The sequence below is a fragment of the Schistocerca serialis genome, chromosome 5 (genome assembly GCF_023864345.2).
Source record: "Schistocerca serialis cubense isolate TAMUIC-IGC-003099 chromosome 5, iqSchSeri2.2, whole genome shotgun sequence".
Taxonomy (NCBI): Eukaryota; Metazoa; Arthropoda; class Insecta; order Orthoptera; family Acrididae; genus Schistocerca; species Schistocerca serialis.
The window spans coordinates 701,960,610-701,974,261 of record NC_064642.1 but is presented as its reverse complement, the minus strand read 5'-3'; positions in this window follow the sequence as shown (position 1 = coordinate 701,974,261).

Below are 13,652 nucleotides of genomic sequence, written 5' to 3'. Positions count from 1 at the left end.
AGGTGGCTTGCGGAGAGTAGATGTAGATGAAGAAATATCCATCTTAAATTTTTTGAGTACTGTAGTAATTTACTTCATTCCTTACACGCTTGTATCGATCCGAAAGTTGTCTGAAGCCAACAGGAATCAACAATACCTATCAAATGCAATTTGTGCGAGTCTTCTGAAAAAGGACCATTTGTCGTTATGAGGAAATAACATTGGCACTACAAGAGACCTGTTCTCTAAATCTCGCAGCTGCGTATGCAATGCTTCACTAAACAGTATCTCCTAAAATTTATAGACATTTTAAAGAGCTCATAGTAGAAATTTTATTGTTAATAAAATAATGCCACGAAAGATAGGTGTTGTCTTTTTATACGAAAGTTATAAACGTCTACAGATGTTACCATCCGGCAGTTGGCGGCCCTAAAATACAAACTGACAGCTGACTTTACGGTAACAACAAAAACATACACTTACAACAATTACTAACTTTTCTAAATGTCTTGAACAACAGTAATGGCAGCAAAGTACCTAGCACTGATAAATACACTGAAGAGGAAATAAATTGGTAGATCTACCTAATATCGTGTACAAGTGCCGCAACACGACATGGCATGGCCTCCACTAATGTCTAAAGGAGTGCTGGAAGGAATTGACTGCATGAATACTGCAGGGCTGTCCATAAATGCGTAAGTGTTTGGGGGTTGAGATCTCTTCTGAACAGCACGTAGCAAGGCATCCCAGATATGCTCAATAATGTTCATTTCTGGGGAGTTTGGCTGCCAGCGGAAGTGTTTAAACTCAGAAGAGTGTTTCTGGAGCCACTCTGTGCGGTAAGACTCGTCCGGCCAGACAACATATTTCCAGTCATCAACAGTCCAATGTCGGTGTTGACGGCCGCAGGCGAGGCGTAAAGCTTTTGTGTCGTGCAGTCATCAACGGTACAGGAGTGGGCCTTCGGCTCCGAAAGCCCATAGCGATGATGTTTCGTTGAATGGTTTGCACACTGACACTTGTTGATGGCCCAGCATTGAAACCTGCAGCAATTTGCTGAAGGGTTGCACTTCCATCACGGTGAACGATTCTCTTCAGTCGTCGTTGGCAACGTTCTTGCAGGCTCTTTTTCCACCCGTAGAGATGTCGGACATTTGGTATATTACCGGATTCCTGATATTTACGTCACACTCCTGAAGTGGTCGTACGGGAATATCCCCGCTTCATCGCTACCTCAGAGATGCTGTGTCTCATCGCTCGTGCGCCGACTATAACACCACGTTCAGACTCATTTAAATCCTGATATTCTACCATTGTAGCAGCAGTAACAGATCGAACAACTGCGCTAGATACTTGTTGTTTTATATATACGTTACCGACCGCAGCGCCGTGTTCTGGCTGTTTTTCATATCTTTGTATTTGCATACGCATGCCTCTACCAGTTCCTTTGGCGCTTCAGTGTATATCCACTCTGAGTTCACCGTTTGGTACTAAGTTAGTGTACACTGAAGAAGAGACATTGACGGAAATGAATTTGTGCACCGCATCTTTCCGGAAGATATCGGACCTGTCGAATTTCCTTATGCAGCTACTCTAGTAAGGATGACTAAACAGTAAAAATATTATCTTTCTAAAAACAAAAAATGGTTCAAATGGCTCTGGGCACTATGGGACTTAACATCTGTGGTCACCAGTCCCCTAGAACTTAGAACTACTTAAACCTAACTAACCTAAGAACATCACACACATCCATGCCCGAGGCAGGATTCGAACCTGCGACCGTAGTAGTCGCGCGGTTCCGGACTGAGCGCCTGAACCGCTAGACCACCGCGGCCGGCTTTCTAAAAACATCAGAGACTGTTGCAAAGAAGCACAAAAAATTGTGTGTAGAAAAAGAATCTCAACCAGAGCCCAAAGTAGATCCCCAAGTCAGTGACAATGAGGATCCTGAGGAAGAACCTGACTAGATATTCCAGAACCAAATAGCAAGAGGCTAAAACGATGATTGTGAATGATCTTGAGCCACTTCAGGCACAAACAGTTTAGAAGTATAAAATTAATTCATGTGGCCACTATAGAACATGTGATTTCAGTAATCAACTTTTGGGCATTTTGTGAATTCAAAATTTTACCTGACTTTGGGCCCATTAATGGCTTCAAAATCAATGTTTGGTCTAAAAGATGCCATAACACTGAGTAAAAATGCCAACATTTAGCGCAAAAAAAAAGAAACTGTGCAAGGTATACTAATTTTTCTCAATTTGATGCCAAGTCACTTAGTTGTTAATTTTTTTACTCTATAATATGCTATAGTTATGAAGAAGTTAACCACTTATGTGTCATATTAACTTAAAGTCTGAACCTTTGAGAAGGACATTTTAAGGGTAAGAAAGACGCAGAATTTGTTTCATAATTGTGTGACATTAAATAATGGTAATCAAGTGAATCTTCAAATCGCTTTATCTCGAAACACCTATTTCCCATCAACAATATTCTTGCAACCCGTCGTAACACACTCAAATTTAAAAACAGAAATCTTTTTTTAAAACTGTTCAGAATTCAATGCTGAAAGTAATAATTACTATTAGCTCGAACTCCAAAATTTTCGATACAAGGTTCCTTTTCGCTTTCTGCCTCACACATAACATTTACCTCTATCTTTAAGTTTCCTTCGTTGTATATCATTCACATTTTCGTGCCTGCTGCGTAATTACTGGGATCTATATTATGTAAACGACTATAAAAATACATTAATAATCGAGAAGGTATTAAGTGTATTTTTCTATCACAGATGCTCATAACACAAGTACTCAGGAAATAAAAGAGTTAGTGACTGTAACTTTCTTTGTGTGTCACCCCCTTACAACAAACCAACCAGTAGTTCGTAGGCAGCTCATCATAGTCATTATTTGGAATAATCATGTTTTTGTATCATTCCCAGCGTCTTGGATCAATGATGTTCTTAGTGTTCCATGTGAGAGTGTTTCAGATGGTTCAAATGGCTCTGAGCAATATGAGACTTAACAGCTGAGGTCATCAGTCTCCTAGACTTAGAACTGCTTAAATGTAACTAACCTAAGGACATCACACACATCCATGCCGAGGCAGGATTCGAACCTGCGACCGTAACGGTCGCGCGGTTCCAGACTGAAGCGCCTAGAAGCGCTCGGCCACTCCGGCCGGCGAGAGTGTTTCACGATGGTTATACTTTCAGCAGTGGTCAACAAGGGATAAGGTGTCAGTTTTGTATAAGAATCAATGGTCCCAAAATGACTGCATCGAAAGCTACAGGGAAAAGCATTATCCTACTCCTCCTCCAAGTAAATGTGATAAGTTAAGAATCGTTGTCAGCATTATGTGAAAATCAAGATGGAGGGTACATCATTAAGAGGTCCTGTTGATTGATCACCTGCTTGTCTTGATACACTTTCTCTTAATTTCATCTTTTGAAAGTCATATAAAAACTTCTGTACAAGATACCTGTTGATAATTTGCAGGATCTTCTGGGCGGAACTCGAAGTGACTGTGACATTGTTTAATTCGTCTGCGATATGTTGAATGGGTAAACAAAGTCTTGCCTGCTGAAGACAGGCTGGAAGATACCACCATCGTCAGCTTCTGTAAAGATAACACTTTGTGTATGTTATTACAAGAATCGTCTTCAGGAAGCACTAGCATTGTCACCTGAGGAACTGTAAATTTGAAATTTTCTCATTATTGCTCATATAGTCTCTTGTCCATTGTCCTGAAAGTTCTTGTCACCATCATGAAAAGCCTACATTTATTATCTGAATCAATGAACTACAAATTTATTGAAAGCGGCAATATAACTAAGTCCTTGTTACAGATAAAACAATGATGTTACTAAATCGAAGGAACAAGAATAAACAGAGAAACGAATAAATAATGTATTTCTTAAAATTACTAGCGTGCATTGCATAAATGAGTTAGTCACATTTTTTTTAAAAAAAAGCAAAATTTGTTAAAATCATCTCTTCCAGTTATTATAGTGTATTAGTCAGAAATAGTAAATAGCCCAAATTTTCTAAATGTTTAAAAACATCATCTGTGTACACCCCTAATTATAATAGCCCTTAGAATTATTACGAAATTCAATGTTTAATAAATCAGTAAGAGGATACTTTTCACAAACTTTCATTTACAGAGGCCCTTTGGGATGATAAGTTTGAGGAAAGTCCCAATTCGGTAATAAATGTTCAGTTTAACAGCATGTATGAAATCTGCACATACACCCAGGACGCCTTTCTCGTATGTTGTAAAGAACATTAACTGCAGACTAAGAGCAAATTTTCACACTTACGAAATTTATTTCAAACAATCCATCTAAGTTTTAAGTAATCACACATAAAATAAGAGAAAAAATATTTGCACTACCTTACAGAGTATCTAACTTTGGTACAAAATGTGCGTGATATACCGCTGTCATATAGTCGACACAAACATATCATGTGAAAACCAACACAAGTGTTTAAAATATGTGCATACCATCTTATACTTTCTCACTTAACATTGTAATTAATTTGCCAATTATAATGAAATTTAACACTCTAATAATAACCTTTATAGCTCTTTTCACCACATATAGATTACCGCTCTTACTTTTGAGTAAGTCTTCTTCTTCCGCTTGTGCCTTATCCCGCGGTTGCGCAAGGTCGGCATTGTCAGGAACGGATTTGGCAAGGTTAATGTTAAGCTGTGGCTGGATGCCCTTCCTGCAGACACCCCGCACCCCCGGGACGGAATTAGTGTACCCCAGCTGTCTGCGTCTAGTGTAAACCATGGGATAGTGCGAACGTGTACAGATTAGGCGAGTCCTGTAACTGAGGCGGGACGTGGGGACCAGTCCTGTATCCACCTAGTGGGATGTGGAAAACCGCGTAAAATCCACATCCAGGCTGGCCAGCACACCGGCTCTCGTGGCTAAGCCGCCGGGCGGATTCGATTCAGGGTCGGCGCGCCTATCCGAGTCCAGACTAACCTGGGGGGTACTGTTGAGTAAGTGGCGTAATATTGACAGCATATGTTCTGAATATAAACGTCTTAAACTAGGCTCATTCACTGCCAACATAAATAAAACCTGTACCTAATATAAAATTTTGTCATTTACTCACAAGACAATGAATATACAGATATTCTTTACTGAAAACAATGAAACATTTGCATGACGGCTATCACTTCGTGCTGTTCAATTCTTAAATGTCTGTCAGTGTACTTCTATGTTACAGCTGCATGCAACTCACACACGAAGAACTAAAATTAATCGGGAGAAGTATAATGGGTCAATCTGTTCTCATGCGCGAATCTCTATCCGTTCAGTACAATGTTTTAGGGATCTCGTCTGCAATGCTTTGCTTCTCTGCGGCACGGAACACGCACAGAGTCACAACTTTTCCGCTCCTCTTCTATTTTAGTGGTTCTTCCTTCACAAATGTCGAGCTTTTACGTCGTTCTCACAGGGCACTCAACGTCAAATACGAATCCCTTGCAGCTGACAGCTGTGCATCAAATCACTACACTCCAATTCATCCAGTGTAATGTTTCTGCCTTTGCAGCCATCATATTCAGCTACTGAAAGGACTTCTTAGAGCAGTTGAGAAGGCAGCAGTGGCGAAATGACGTAATGTGGTGTTAGGTACCGGTGACAGACGGTTTGCTCGGTGATGATCGCCTAAATTGTGGTTCTCCACCGCGATTGGCTGCTGCGTTCGAAAGTAGCACGCCAAAATGATAAACTTTTGTTATTATTATTAGAAACACTAAACAGTGAATTTACTTGCATTTCATATACAAGCATCTCTCAATAGGAGGCTATTTCCATTATTTCCAAAGTGTTAATGACCAGCATAATAATAAACAATAGCTAAACGAAAAGGCAGACGAAGCACTTCGAAGATATTCGGATGCGCTTAACTTGGAGAGCGGGCGAAGTGGTTCGGCTGCAAGACCAGAGCTGGTTCGGCGGTCTCGGAAGACAGACGTTTTGTCTGCCTTGGTCGGTATCGTTTAAGAACTTCATTAGCGATCTCTGGTTATATGGACATGTAACGGAGAACAATTTTATAGTAATTACACAAATACGTATTTCTTTATTTTGTTTATTTGCTGTGAAGAAGTCAAATTATTTGTGGTTCCATAAGTGGACTACAACTGTGGAGTTTTTCGTGTTCTCCTAATAAAATGCGAGCGACATCCCGTTTCAAAAACCAGTTCAAAAGTGAATTATTTATACAAGTCCAGTTCCTCGCTAACAGTTTATTACAGTCCCACCATACCGGACCCACGACCTATCTGCTGCTATCTGCTGTTTTCAGTGCAGGGGCAATAACAATAGAAGACTGCACATTGGTGAACATTATTCGGAACTCACGAATTCCATTCAGGGCAGTGGAAGCAACTAGGCACTTTACGAGTACTGCAATGTTAGTACAAATGAGGTCAGTGTTAAGACAGAGGAGGTATAAAGGAGGGAAATATTCGAGGGAAGGGATTTGTCATACAGACATAAATCCCTCTCGCTACATCTGTCTTCTCTGTTTCACTTGCCTTATCAGCCAAGCCCTCTTTTAATACGAGCGTCCTATGCCTCGGGCGACATCTGCATGCACTTGTAGTCCTACAGTGTCATCAAGAAAGATTTTCAAGAATTATTCATCTAGAGACTGTTATTTTAGAATTCTATCAGGAATTATCCATGCATAAGAGAAATTGAGGGAAACATTAGAAATCAAGTTAGAACGCTGAACTTGTACTTAACTTGAAGTTACTACAACTAATTGTCTGTTGTGATATAGTGGACTCCATACTGTTTCACAGAAGACAGCAAGTCTCTAGCGTCTGAAGTTCTCACTGACATCATAACTGCAAATTTATATAGAAATCAATTTAGGTCCTATGCACATGCAATATCACTGTAATACTAATATCGATCGTAATACTAATATCGATCGTTTGTTTTCACATAGCAAATAGTCACAAGAAACGCAATAATTACTACCCACAAACTGATGAAGTATCTATTCCCTTTGAAATGTGCAGTTTATTTGAGAGACACATAACTTGTGAATGATTGCCATTCAAACTACTTCAGTTTTTGCCGTGTTATTTCACAGTCACGAAACTGCTCCTACACTGATGGTCGAAGTCAACTATTGTGGCCGGCCGTTGTGGCCGAGAGGTTCTAGGCCCTTCAGCCTGGAACTGCGCTGCTGCTACGGTCGCAGGTTCGAATCATGCCTCGGGCATGGATCTGTGTGATGCCCTTAGGTTAGTTAGGTTTAAGTAGTTCTAAGTCTAGGGGACTGATGACCTCAGGTGTTAAGTCCCATAGTGCTCAGAGCCATCTGAACCATTTGAACCAACTATTGTGGACTGACGGAATGCACTTCAAGTTGAAACACAACACCGATGATGAATCACGTCTGTGTGGCCTGGAGATAGCCACACTCTGACGCTGCATTCTGTTGAGTTTGGACCTGCTCTGACCCTTGCCCTGAACACCTGCAGTTTCACCAAGCTGCTATACATATTTGAGATTCGTACATGCTCCTGGAAAACAGCGCTTTCCACGCATGTTTCACTTTCGCAGACTTTCATGCTCATGAGTAGTAAATCAGCGCGTCGCGTGAATGTCGGAATTGTAGCGGGGCACAGCACTTCCTCGTGCTAGGTTCAGGAACATGGGTCTGCGGTGATAACAATATCAAGTTTTCCTTTCTCTCTCTCTCTCTCTCTGTCTCTCTCTCTCTCTCTCTCTCTCTCTCTCTCTCAATTATTTGTAGCAGACTGCTTTGGTTATTTTTTCCTCGTGCCGTAAAATTAGGAGTGTAATGGTTGTAAGCTATACTTCAAATAGTTTGTAATCGCCGATATAGGGAAGGCCTTCGTACATTTAAACATTTCGACTACTGGATCCTCCTTGCAAAGGAGCTAGTATTCGACTTTACATTGTATTAGAAATTCCCTTGCTTTGAGCAAGAGAGCACATGGGTTGGCATACTCACGATTGGTACTAGGTTGACCATTAAGCCTGGACACATTTAAGGGCTCTTTTGCATCACGAAATACACACAATTTGTGCAATTACGCATCGTTATTTTGTCTTACGTAATATTTTCCGCCTCGCGGTAAATATTGGTGGTGGAGTTTGTTGGTGAATGCGGTGCCACCGACAGCAACGACTTCAAATCAGTCTTCTACGTAATTCCGTAGGTTACAATCATTTCAATTCAAAGATTCATTTACTCGGACACATAACTTCATATCGTACAAAAGGCAAATGCATTTTCACTGCACGGGTCTTCGTGTATAAGATGAGATTCATTACACGAAGCTCTCATTAACTTTGCAGAATTCCCTGCAAGTATTAACTAATGTATTTCTGTCAAGAACACATCAAATGAGTTTACGTTGCGCTTGCGAAAGTTTTACTGCAGTCACAGGGTCTAGCTGGAATAATGTCTATTAATCAGCTGAAGCGCTTCAAAACTACAATTGGGAACTCAAGTTCAGATACTAGACAATGGTTAGTTTACAATGTCTTCATCTTAATTCTTAGATTAGTTTATGAAACGGCATTGTTAACTTCATTATGCGCACGTTGTAACTATCTGTTTATGTGAAAAAGATTACTATAGAGGCGCCTGATGTAAAGGACCCTGTTAATTAAAGAAATACACTGAAGATAGAAGAGAAATGATAAGATGCAATATATCTCATGTTTCATATATGCTACGTAAAAGAATAACGTTTGACGCCCTCTGTTTTAAACACACATGTTCGCGTTATTACAATGAGGAGCAACTTATTACGTGCAGAATAATATATCCTTACAGTTTCTAATTTGTCCATTCATGGAGTCATAATTTAATGGAGGAATTCTTAAATTCGCATAATTACGTCATAACAACTATTAAAGATATCGACTACCACACTGATTATCATTTTGAGTAGGAACTGTAAGAAAATTTCTTAACAGTGGACAGCGGTGGAGCAGACTACAACTACATTTAGTTTCTGTTGTCCTAATAATTTTCGTAATAATGCACGTCACGTGTCAACTTTCTCTGAGAAATAGTTTCATTATTCTGTGTTTTTACTTCAAGTGGATTAACTGGAAAGCTTGCGAGGTGCCGGGGTGGAGAAGAGTTTGTACCTCTTTAATTCTGGCGAATTTTGCATGAGAACTAGACATGCACTCGACCCCCTCCCTACCTACCACCTATTTAATTATGTGCACAACGGTAACAAAAGGAACTGATGGTGGATCCTGCTAGTTGGTAAAATACGGAGTGCACACTCATAATAATTTAATAAAAATCGTTACCTACTCAGTAACAAAAAAGGGAAATTTATCCTAATAAACGACAGGAAATGGGATTCCGCATCTATCTGACTAAATATTACAATGAGATTTATTATAAATCAGAACATAAAGGTACTTTATTGTCGATACAAACAGTAGACTAAGGAATAGGGTATACTGAACTATTACGAGAATAAGCGTTGGCTGGAGAACAAGGGGCTCCTACTCTCTGTGATGCCATAGATTGACGATAATGACTAAAGGTTCTAATGAATCAAATATTATTCCCCATACTATAGCGCAGTATCGCGATTAGTAGTGAGAGCTCAAACGGGATCACATGGAGAAACAAACACGGTGACTTGTGTCAAGGCGAGAGCGCGCCCTGCTGAGGTCTTCAATATAAAAAGGATAGGTCCTATAATGCCGGAGCAGCAAAATACTTTAGCAGTCCTGAAATCTGCAGCACGTCGTTAGTAGGCAGCGCTCTGATGATGTAGGCAGCAACTCTGTTTCAACCTGTGGCCTCGAATGCTGTCCGCGAATTCTAAGTTCTGCACGACGATGTACTCATGTCTCACAGGAAGAGACACAGAAAAACCGCCTAAACTCGCCCTGTCGGTACAGGTGCGAAAACGCAGAGTAAGAATCTGGCTTTTAAGTCGCAGAATGAAACTGGAGTGTGACAGAAGTCATGCTCCACAACGATTCGGAAAAAGTGCGACTAAATCGCAAGACCGTCCGTTTCCGACCAAGATCAGATCCCAAATGTCTGCATGCGCGCAGTGCAAGAGCGAAACCAACGTTATTCATCTTCCCACTATCCTCAAAAAGCCACGAATCAGCGTTCAATTCTGATTCCAAAATTGTCCCACACTATCTCAAACATCGTTCGCGCCAATATCGACCGTTCCCTCCAATTTCGTGCAGAGCTTTATGACGTCAGCTGGCCTCAGGTTAAGTTGACCAATCATGCCTCTGCAATTTAGCAGGAGGCAATGAACTTGTGTTTGAAACTTTCTGGCAGATTAAAACTGTGTGTCGGACAGAGACTCGAACTCGGGACCTTTGCTCTACCCACTGAGCTACCCAAGCACGACTCACGCCCCTTTCTCACAGCTTTACTTCTGCCAGTACCTCGTCTCCTACCTTCCAAACTTTACAGAACTTGTGTTTGACCGGCTACGAAAACAGCATGCCAAGACCACCGGCCATCTGGCGCCAGACAATAGCACACAGCAGGGCACCATCCACAAGAATTCTCAGAATCATGAAGACAATACATTCAGTCGGTGCCAGCAGTCTTCGTTCCAGACGCACCAGAACGGTAAACACATAAACTGTGGTGACACTCAGAGGGCTAGCTGGTCGTTTCACCCTCAGAACAATAGATGACATTCGACCGAGGTCAGTCGCCCCGCGCGGAGCTCAGGCCCATAGTGCACAACCCGCTCCATGTTCGAAGAAGGGCGATGTGAAAGATGGTACAGTACTACAACAACTGCACGAATTGTCGGATGTTCGACGAGTGCTGCGGTGAGTGTCTTCAACGCGTTGTGAAACCAAAGTGAAAGCACGTCCAGGTGTCGTGAGATTGGGCGGCCCTCATTACAGGCGTCGGACGTCGTAGGCTGGGCAGACTGGTAAAACAGGACTGGCGGCGACCTGTGGTGGAACTAACATGAAACTGTAATGCTCGGCAGAGTACAAGTGTTTCTGAACACATAGTGCTCTGAACACTTCTAACTATGGGCCTCCACAGTCAACGACGCATGCACGTGCCAATGTTAACCTCACGGTACCTACAACAATTACTTAATGGACAAGGATTTTGGCCCAGTGACAGAGTGTTTCATGGTCTGGTGAATACCGATATCTTCATCATTACGCCGATGGGAGTTCACGAATCCATCATCTCCCAGGGGAACAGCTTCTTGACGCCTCTACTGTGGGACGGAGACAAGCTGGTGGCGGATGCTCTAGGGAACATTCACGTGGCCATCCATGGGTCTAGTGGAGCTCTTCCAAGGCACCATTACGGCCAAGGAGTATCGCACACTGGCTGCAGATCACATTCACCCCTTCGCAACGTTCATGTTTCCCGACGGTTGCAGAATTTTTCAACAAGATCTACATCTACACCTATATTTATACTCCGCAAGCCACCCAACGGTGTGTGGCGGAGGGCACTTTACGTGCCACTGTCATTACCTCCCTTTCCTGTTCCAGTCGCGTATGGTTCGCGGGAAGAACGACTGCCGGAGAGCCTCCGTGCGCGCTCGAATCTCTCTAATTTTACACTCGTGATCTCCTCGGGAGGTATAAGTAGGGGGAAGCAATATATTCGATACCTCATCCAGAAACACACCCTCTCGAAACCTGGACAGCAAGCTACACCGCGATTCAGAGCGCCTCTCTTGCAGAGTCTGCCACTTGAGTTTGTTAAACATCTCCGTAACGCTATCACTCTTACCAAATAACCCTGTGACGAAACGCGCCGCTCTTCTTTGGATCTTCGCTATCTCCTCCGTCAACCCGACCTGGTACGGATCCCTTACTGATGAGCAATACTCAAGTATAGGTCGAACGAGTGTTTTGTAAGCCACCTCCTTTGTTGATGGACTCTCACAATGAATCTCAGCCTGGTACCCGCCTTAGCAACAATTAATTTTATATGATCATTCGACTTCAAATCGTTCCGCACGCACACTCCCATATTTTTTACGGAAGTAACTGCTACCAGTGTTTGTTCCGCTGTCATATAATCATACAGTAAAGGATCCTTCTTTCCATGTATTGGTAATACATTACATTTGTCTATGTTACGGGTCAGTTGCCACTCCCTGCACCAAGTGCCTATCCGCTACAGATCTTCCTGCATTTCGCTGCAATTTTCTAATGCTGCAACTTCTCTGTATACTACAGCATCATCCGCGAAAAGCCGCATGGAACTTCCGACACTATCTAGTAGGTCACTTACATATATTGTGAAAAGCAATGGTCCCATAACACTCCCCTATGGCACGCCAGAGGTTACTTTAACGTCTGTAGACGTCTCTCCTTTGAGAACAACATGCTGTGTTCTGTTTGCTAAAAACTTTTCAATCCAGCCACACAGCTGGTCTGATAATGTCACAAGGCCAGGACTGTGTTGGAGTGGTTCGAGAAACAGAGTGTCGAGTGCTGGGCGCCCAACTCGTCAGATCTGACCCCGATCGAACACACGTGGGATGCGATTGAGCGTAGCGCCAGAGCTCATCGCCTCTCTCCCCGGAATTTAAGGAAATTAGATGACTCGTGTGTGCAGATCTGGTGCCAACTCCCTCCAGCGTCTTACCACGGCCTCATTGCTTCCATTCCACGACGCATCGCCGCTGTTATCCATACACATACCCGCTATTAGTTAGGTGGTCATAACGTTCTGCCTGATCTGTGTAATTCTTCGCATGATAACGTAGATATATCGGAGATAAAAGGTTTATTAAATTCGTGGCGTTTTAGGGATATCAGAAGAAAATCAGATACTGTGAAAATTTGATAGAAGATAAGAGCTTCATTTTTTTCACGTTGAGGAAAAGCCATTGTGGGACAGGTTTGAAATAAATGCTGTCAGAGTGCGTCCATGTTTTACTGTGGACGAGGAAGTAATTTGGGTTTAACGAGCAGTCGACGTCGAAGTCATTATTGCTGGAGAACAAGCTGTGACTGTTTCAAAGATGGGAAAGGATAACGCATGCGGAAATTTCTGAAAAAGTTTTTTGAAGATGCTATAGATGGTAGAATGAAGCAGATGGTACCTCACTTGTCAGTCAGGGTCTTTTAAATAAACAGGAGCATATTCACATTTTTTGTGGTACGATAGGAGCATTTTACTGGTGAAGATATGGTACAGTAAACCGCAGACAAAATCTGCGTATCCTCGATGACTCTAGACAAATGTCTTTTGCAGTTATTGTAGATAACCGATGGCTTTCCTGTTTTCCGTTTTAATCACTCTAGTTTTCCTTTTTTGTAATCAAATACTTCGCCTACCGTGTGCTTACTAACAGACGACCAGGGGGGAGTCGGGTGTGAGGCTCGAATGAGATTTAAATGAATCTATGAATAACACAGCACAAATGGCCATGCCGCTTCTTGCATTTACACCGATCAGAATATGTTCTGATTCTCTGTTCGTCCTACCCATCACAAAAAATCATCCGCAATTTGCCCTTCAAAGCGTGTGGCTGTTTATGCGTGTGAGCGGACGTTTCTCGGGCTCCGAGATTTGCCGTAAAGGCGAACACCGCTGCCACAGATCGAAGGCTATCTCTGCTCTTTGAGCCAATACTCTCCGTTTCGAAAAGATATT